Source organism: Arachis hypogaea, chromosome 18, assembly GCF_003086295.3.
Source record: "Arachis hypogaea cultivar Tifrunner chromosome 18, arahy.Tifrunner.gnm2.J5K5, whole genome shotgun sequence".
In the NCBI taxonomy this organism is placed as follows: domain Eukaryota; kingdom Viridiplantae; phylum Streptophyta; class Magnoliopsida; order Fabales; family Fabaceae; genus Arachis; species Arachis hypogaea.
Genome location: NC_092053.1, coordinates 118,894,860 through 118,904,082, shown reverse-complemented (window position 1 = coordinate 118,904,082; position 9,223 = coordinate 118,894,860). Strand labels below are relative to the sequence as shown.

General features: G+C 39.0%; 1 non-coding gene across 1 annotated transcript; it reads left to right on the top strand.

Moving 5' to 3' along the window:
• The first annotated feature begins 8,006 nt into the window (after positions 1-8,006).
• On the top strand, positions 8,007-8,110 carry LOC112774921 (small nucleolar RNA R71). Its single transcript, XR_003189375.1, has one exon. It is a non-coding gene; the product is annotated as a small nucleolar RNA R71 (small nucleolar RNA).
• Positions 8,111-9,223: the final 1,113 nt, after the last annotated feature.

Here is a 9,223-nt window from a genome sequence, read left to right as displayed (position 1 = left end):
CCTTGGAGGCTCGCGTATGGGCACAGATCATGTCACATTACGTCTTTCCGAGCACTCACGAGTCTTCCTTCACTGCGAACATGGCCGTTCTACTATGGTGCATCCTTACAGACCAGCCTCTGAATCTACCAAGACTTATCCGGAATGCCATGGGACACGTACAAATTGCGGACAACCTACCTTTTTCCGCCTTGGTCTCAAATCTTGTCTCAGCAGCCGGAGTCTCCTACAGAGCTGGGGATACCAAAGCCATGCTTCCACGGGACGATCAGTATGTCCCTAACGGGAAATACCTCAGACTTCCAGCAGTCACTACAAGCCTTCCTATTGCACCAGTTGAAGATATTCCTTCTTCAACACCACAAACAACCACAACAGACGAACTGCTCTAGCAGATAATCGAAAGATTAGATCGGCAAGAACAGAAAGCGGAGTTAAGAGAGCGCCGTAACGAGCGCCGATTCAAACACCTCAAGGAGCTACTCAAGGGACACTTCAAGGACTCAGACACCCCGGACTCCACTTCCTTTACTAGCACAGGGAGCCATGATGGTGCCGACTGTGGCGATACTGCTACCAGCCCACCCGTGTTCCTGACAGATGGCACCGAGGACGGTGCAAAGCCTTAAGTGTGGGGAGGTCGGTCAGTACTGACTTCCGGAGGTAATTTCTCTTCCCTAGCACCAATAAATTAGGATATCTTAGTTAGATTTTCTTTCTTTTATAGAATAGGATAAATTGCATAGTAATAGGTTAGTTGCATGCATGCTCTACTTGATTATAAAGACAATAAGTTTCTTCTAAGACTCTATCTTTGGAACAAAATTTCACTAATTTTAAAAAAAAAAATTTATGATAAATCTGCTTGAAGATGTATTTGGAACATGATTTTTGAGCTAAAGAACACACAACCTGTGAAGATTTGAGCCTTTATGCATGGTTACATTATTTAACCATAATTATTTTATTCTTGTGTGTTTACTTCTCTATGATTGTAATCTATATTTTGTTTCATCATATATGTCCAATATTTATTATATTTGTATGCTTGCATATGATTGAGGCCATTCTTTGTTTAAACTCACTTATCCAAATTAAGCCTACCCTTTTCAATTACCTTTGTTAACCACTTTGAGCCTTTAAATCCCGTTTGTTCTATATTTCACCACATTACTAGCCTTAAGCGGAAAAACAATTGTATATCCCAAATTGAATCTTTGGTTAGCTTAAGATAGAATTGTGTGTGCTAGTTAAGTATGGGAAATTGTGGGAACAAAAGTTATTAAGGGAATGCAGCATGATAATGCAATGAGAATTTGAATACCTACTCATGTGAAACTATAAGAATTAAAATTCTATGTGCATCGATAAGCTATGTTTATTTTTATTTCCAAAAAAAAATCAATAAATAAATAAGGGGACAAACTTACCCCAATGCTGAATTAAGAATTCAAAGATCCATGCACATATGATAAAATTAAAATAAAAAGTTCATACATGAGTATGGAATGTAAAAGGGAATTTTGGGTAGCTAGGTATGAATTCTAAGGTTACACTAAATATATATAGGTTGGGTTAAAGCTTGGGTTAATTAAAGATTCAATTTATGAGCTCACTTAACCATATATGTATCCGTACCCCTACCTTGGCCCCATTACCACCTTGAAAAGACCTCATGATGTTTGCATTGGTATATTAACTGTTGTTGATTGGTTAGGAGAAGAACAAAAGTTAGAGAACATGATTAGAGAAGGATAGAGTGATTACCCTATACACTAGAGAGATTAGAGCGTACATACATCATCAGTGAGGGTTCAATACTTGAATTTCCATGTTCCCTACTTTCATGAGCTATCTTCTTGCACTTTTATCTGTCTTACTGTATAATGATAGAATTAGTGGAATTTGATTTGTAATTGTTTTGAAGAGCTTATTTACTTTTGATCAAGTGGGCAAGAATCATATAGTTGCATTCATATATATAGGATTGCATTGCATTGCATGAGTTTCTACATGTTCATACTTATTTATTTTATCTCCTTCAATTAAGCATGAGGACATGCCAATGTTTAAGTGTGGGAAGGTTGATAAACTACTATTTTATGGTTTATATTGTGTTTAATTGTGTGGTTTTATCATGGTTCTGAAAACCGAATCGGACTGGCCGGTTCAACCGAAAAAACCGGGAACTGGTCACCTAGCAGGTCCGGGTAAGGTCAGAAACCACCTGGCAAAAAACCGGTGAAAAAACCGGTCAAACCGGTGGTTAACCGATGAACCGGAAGAACCGTTCGGTTTTTTAGCGGTTTTTGGTTTGAAAATTAAACTACTAAACGACGTCGTTTTGAAGGTGAAAAAAAAAGAAGAAGGCCAAACGAACGTAGAAAGGCCCCAATCCCACCCCACCCCTTTCTGTCTCTCTCTCTCACTCATACCCACAAGAAAACCCTAGTCCCATCCATAATCCTCTCCTCTCTTCAAATTCCAAGAATAGCCACCACCCACCATCCCATTTCAGAGCTTAAACTCATCACCGACCCTTTCTCTACTTGTCGCCCTCTCTGTCCAAGCTCGCTTTGTCGTTGGTATGCGAAATTGTTACTCTGAGGTTGTAAAATTTGTTGTTCATTCTCTCCCTGGCAATGGCACCAACAACTGGTGCACAATACCATGGTCCAAACATGACTTCACAACTTCGCACAACTAACCAGCAAGTGCACTGGGTCGTCCAAGTAATAAACCTTACGTGAGTAAGGGTCGATCCCACGAAGATTGTTGGTATGAAGCAAGCTATGGTCATCTTGTAAATCTCAGTCAGGCGGATAATAATTGATTATGGAGTTTTCGAAAATAAATAATAAATAAATAGAAAATAAAGATAGAAATACTTATGTAATTCATTGGTGAGAATTTCAGATAAGCGTATAGAGATGCCTTCGTTCTTCTGAACTTCTGCTTTCCTGCTGTCTTCATCCAATCAGTCCTACTCCTTTCCATGGCAAGCTTTATGTAAGGGCATCACCGTTGTCAATGGCTACATCCCATCCTCTCTTGTGAAAATGGTCCAATGCACTGTCACTGCATGGCTAATCATCAGGAGGTTCTCGATCATACTGGAATAGGATTTACTATCCTTATGCGTCTGTCACTACGCCCAGCATTCGCGAGTTTGAAGTTCGTCACAGCCATCCCTTCCCAGATCCTACTCGGAATACCACAGACAAGGTTTAGACTTTCCGGATCTCAGGAATGGCCATCCATGGGTTCTAACTTATACCACGAAGACACTTAATAACTCGGACTCGGTCCCCTGTATTAGATATCCAAGAGATATCCATTCAATCGAAGGTAGAACGGAAGTGGTTGTCAGGCACGCGTTCATAGGGAATGATGATGATTGTCACGTTCATCACATTCATGTTGAAGTGCGAATGAATATCTTAGAAGCAAAATAAGTTGAATTGAATATAAAACAGTAGTACTTTGCATTAAATCATGAAGAACAGCAGAGCTCCACACCTTAATCTATGTAGTGCAGAAACTCTACCGTTGAAAAATACATAAGTGAATATAGGGTAAGCATGGCCGAGTGGCCAGCCTCCCATGGAGGTCTAGAGATCTACAAATGATCAAAAGATGATAATACAATAGTAAAAAGTCCTATTTATACTAAACTAGTTACTAGGGTTTACAGAAATAAGTAATTGATGCATAAATCCACTTCCAGAGCCCACTTGGTGTGTGCTTAGGCTGAGCTTGAAGTTTACACGTGGAGAGGTCATTCTTGGAGTTGAACGCCAGTTTGTAACGTGTTTCTGGCGTTCAACTCTGGCTTGTGACGTGTTTCTGGCGTTTAACTCCAGACTGCAGCGTAGAACTGGCGTTCAACGCCCTTTTGCGTCATATAAACTCGGCCAAAGTATGGACTATTATATATTTCTAGAAAGCCCTGGATGTCTACTTTCCAATGCAATTCGAAGCGCACCATTTTGAGTTCTGTAGCGCCAGAAAATCCACTTTGAGTGCAGGGAGGTCAGAATCCAACAGCATCAGTAGTCCTTCTTCAACCTCTGAATCTGATTTTTGCTCAAGTCCCTCAATTTCAGCCAGAAAATACCTGAAATCACAGAAAAACACACAAACTCATAGTAAAGTCCAGAAATGTGAATTTAACATAAAAACTAATAAAAACATCCCTAAAAGTAACTAGATCCTACTAAAAACAATGCCAAAAAGCGTATAAATTATCCGCTCATCACAACACCAAACTTAAATTGTTGCTTGTCCCCAAGCAACTAAAAATCAAATAGGATAAAAAGAAGAGAATATACTATAAATTCCAAACTATCAATGAAACATAGCTCCAATCAGATGAGCGGGACTTGTAGCTTTTTGCCTCTTGAATAGTTTTGGCATCTCACTTTATCCATTGAGGTTCAGAATGATTGGCATCTATAGGAACTTAGAGTTCAGATAGTGTTATTGATTCTCCTAGTTCAGTATGTTGATTCTTGAACACAGCTACTTTATGAGTCTTAGCCGTGTCCCTAAGCACTTTGTTTTCTAGTATTACCACCGGATACATAAATGCCACAGACACATAACTGGGTGAACCTTTTCAGATTGTGACTCAGCTTTGCTAAAGTCCCCAATTAGAGGTGTCCAGGGTTCTTAAGCACACTCTTCTTTTGCTTTGGACCTTGACTTTAACCGCTCAGTCTCAAGTTTTCACTTGGCACCTTCACGCCACAAGCACATGGTTAGGGACAGCTTGGTTTAGCCGCTTAGGCCAGGACTTTATTCCTTTAGGCCCTCCTATCCACTGATGCTCAAAGCCTTGGGATCCTTTTTATTTACCCTTGCCTTTTGGTTTTAAGGGTTATTGGCTTTTTGCTCTTGCCTTTTGGTTTTAAGAGCTTTTGGCTTTTTCTGCTTGCTTTTTCTTTTTCTTTTTTTTTTCGCTATTTTTTTCTATATTTTTTTTTCTGCAAGCTTTTGTATTCACTGCTTTTTCTTGCTTCAAGAATCATTTTTATGATTTTTCAGATTATCAAATAACATGTCTCCTGTTCATCATTCTTTCAAGAGCCAACATATTTAACATTCTAAAACATCAACTTCAAAAGACATATGCACTGTTCAAGCATTCATTCAGAAAACAAAAAGTATTGTCTCCACATCAAAATAATTAAACTAAGTTCAAGGATAAATTCGAAACTCATGTACTTCTTGTTCTTTTGTAATTAAAATATTTTTCCATTTAAGAGAGGTGATGGATTCATATTCACTACTTTAAGGCATAGACACTTAGACACTAATGATCATGTAATAAGGACACAAACATAGATAAACATTTAACATAAGAAAACAAAAAACAGAAAGTTTAAGAACAAGGAATGAGTCCACCTTAGTGATGGTGGCGTTTTCTCCTTGAGGAACCAATGATGTCCTTGAGCTCTTCTATGTCTCTTCCTTGTCTCTGTTGCTTGATCCCTAGTGATTTTGGTGCTCCTATCCTTAGTTGCTCCCAATAATTGTGTGGGGGAAAATGTATCCCCTGAGGTATCTCAGGGATCTCTTGATTTGCAGTCAAATGTTCTACCACTGAGCTATAGATCCTTTACATGAATCTCTCTATCTCCCATGACTTAGAGGTGGAAGCTTTTGTCTTCCCTTTTCTCTTCTCTCTTTTTTTTTTTGAGGTTTCTCTGGCCTTAGGTGCCATCAATGGTTATGGAAAAGCAAAATAAGCAATGCTTTTACCACACCAAACTTAGAATGTTGCTCGCCCTCGAGCAGGAGAAGAAAGAATAGATGAAGAAGAAGATGTGGAAGAAACTAGGATCATGAGGAGGGAAGGTGGGGATCCTGTGGGATCCACAGATCCTGAGATGATCCTGTGAGGTTCACAGATCTTGAGGTGTTAAGAATTTACATCCCTGCACCAATTAGGCATGTAAAAGGCCTTTGCATGCAATTCTGGCGTTTAAACGCCGAACTGATGCTTGTTCTGGGCGTTCAACGCCCAGATGCAGCTTATTTCTGGCGTTGAACGCCAGCTTCATGCTTATTTCTGGCGTTCAGCGCCAGCTCCATGCTCTGTTCTGGCGCTGAACGCCAGCCAGACGCTCCTTACTGGTGTTTGAACGCTGGTGAACTCTTCCTCCAGGGTGTGCTGTTTTTTATTTTTCTTCAATTTTTTCAGTTATTTTTGTGACTCCACATGATCATGAACCTATGAAGACATATAACTAATAAAAAATATAATTAAATAAAAATTGGGTTGCCTCCTAACAAGCGCTTCTTTAATGTCAATAGCTTGACAGTGGGCTCTCATGGAGCCTCACAGATGTTCAGAGCATTGTTGAGACTCCCCAACACCAAACTTAGAGTTTGGATATGGGAGTTCAACACTAAACTTAGAGTTTGACTGTGGGGGCTTTAGTTGACTCTGTTTTGAGAGAAGCTTACTGTGCCTTTTTTCCATGTTTACAGAAGGATGTCCTTGAGTTTTAAACTCAAGGGAGTCCTCATTCAATTGAAGGACTAGTTCACCTATGTTAACATCAATCACAGCTCTTGTTGTGGCTAGGAAAGGTCTTCCAAGGATGATGGATTCATCCTCATCCTTCCCAGTATCTAAGATTATGAAATCAGCAGGGATGTAAAGGCCTTCAACCTTTACTAATATGTCCTCTACTTGTCCATAAGCCTGTTTTCTGGAATTGTCTGCCATCTCTAATGAGATTTTAGCAGCTTGTACCTCAAAGATTCCCAGTTTCTCCATTACAGAAAGTGGCATGAGGTTTATTCCTGACCCAAGGTCACATAGAGCCTTCTCAAAGGTCATGGTGCCCATGGTACAAGGTATTAGGAACTTTCCAGGATCCTGTTTCTTCTGAGGCAATCTCAGTTGATCCAATGCATTTAGTTCATTGATGAACAGGGGAGGTTCATCTCCCCAAGTCTCTTTACCAAATAGATTGGCATTCAGCTTCATGATTGCACCAAGGAACTTGGCAACTTGCTCTTCAGTAACATCCTCATTCTCTTCAGAAGAGGAATACTCATCAGAGCTCATGAATGGCATAAGGAGGTTCAATGGAATCTCTATAGTCTCTAGATGAGTCTCAGATTCCTTTGGTTCCTCAGAGGGAAAATCCTTATTGATCATTGGACGTCCCAGGAGGTCTTCCTCCTTGGGATTCACGTCCTCCCCTTCCTCTCTAGGTTCGGCCGTGTTGACTATGTCAATGGCCTTGCACTCTCCTTTTGGATTTTCTTCTGTATTGCTTGGGAGAGTACTAGGAGGGGTTTCCGTGATTCTTTTACTCAGCTGGCCCACTTGTGCTTCCAAATTTTTAATGGAGGACCTTGTTTCATTCATGAAACTCACAGTGGCCTTAGATAGATCAGAGACTAAGTTTGCTAAATTAGAGATATTTTGTTCAGAGTTCTCTGTCTGTTGCTGAGTGGATGATGGAAAAGGCTTGCTATTGCTAAACCTGTTTCTTCCACCATTATTAAAGCCTTGTTGAGGCTTTTGTTGATCCTTCCATGAGAGATTTGGGTGATTTCTCCATGAGGGATTATAAGTGTTTCCATAGGGTTCACCCATATAATTTACCTCTGCTATTGCAGGGTTCTCAGGATCATAAGCTTCTTCTTCAGAAGATGCCTCTTGAGTACTGTTGGATGCAGCCTGCATTCCATTCAGACTTTGAGAAATCATATTGACTTGCTGAGTTAATATTTTATTCTGAGCCAATATGGCATTCAGAGTATTAATTTCAAGAACTCCCTTCTTCTGAGGCGTCCCATTACTCACAGGATTCCTCTCAGAAGTGTACATAAACTGGTTATTAGCAACCATGTCAATGAGTTCTTGAGCTTCTGCAGGCGTTTTCTTTAGGTGAATGGAACCATCTGCAGAAGTATCCAATGACATCTTAGCTAATTCAGACAGACCATCATAGAATATATCCAGGATGGTCCATTCTGAAAGTATGTCAGAAGGATACTTTTTGGTCAGTTCCTTGTATCTCTCCCAAGCTTCATAGAGGGATTCACCTTCTTTCTGTTTGAAGGTTTGAACATCCACTCTAAGCTTACTCAGCTTTTGAGGAGGAAAGAACTTGGCTAAGAAAGCCTTGACCAGCTTATCCCAAGAGTTCAGGCTATCCTTAGGTTGAGAGTCCAACCATATTCTAGCTCTGTCTCTCACAGCAAAAGGGAAAAGCATGAGCCTGTAGACTTCAGGATCTACTCCATTAGTCTTAACAGTATCACAGATCTGCAAGAATTCAGTTAAGAACTGAAAGGGATCTTCAGATGGAAGTCCATGAAACTTGCAGTTTTGTTGCATCAGAGAAACTAATTGAGGTTTCAGCTCAAAATTGTTTGCTCCAATGGTAGGGATGGAGATGCTTCTTCCATGTAAATTGGAATTAGGTGCAGTAAAGTCACCAAGCATCCTCCTTGCATTATTATTATTTTCAGCTGCCATCTCCTCTTCTTGTTCGAAAATTCCTGTAAGGTTGTCTCTGGATTGTTGTATTTTAGCTTCTCTTAGTTTTCTCTTCAGAGTCTTTTCAGGTTCAGGATCTGCTTCAACAAGAATGTTCTTGTCGTTGCTCCTGCTCATATGAAAGAGAAGGGGACAGAAAATAATAATAGGGATCCTTTTTACCAGAGTATAGAGGTTCCCTTGTTGTTAGAAGAAGAAGAAAGGGAATAAGAGTGAAGAAGAATGGATAATCCAAACACAAGGGTGAGGATAAGAGCAATGATTTGAGATGAAGAGAAGTGTTAGTAGATGAATAAATAAATAGAAGGAGATGAGGGAGAGGAAATTTCAAAAATTAATTTTGAAAAATAGTTAATGATTTTCAAAAATTAAAGGAGAATTGAAATTAAAATTAAAATTTAAACAATTAATTAATTAAAATGAATTTTTGAAAAAGAGGGAGGTATTTTCGAAAATTAGAGAGGGATAGTTAGTTAGGTAGTTTTGAAAGAGATAAGAAACAAACAAAAAGTTAATTAGTTAGTTGAAACAAATTTGAAAATCAATTTTGAAAAGATAAGAAGATAAGAAGTTAGAAAAGATATTTTAAAATCAAATTTTTGAAAAAGATATGTTTTAAAAAGATATGATTAAAAAGATATGATTTTGAAAAAAAAGATAAGATAAAAAGATATTTTTGAAAAGATATGATTGAAA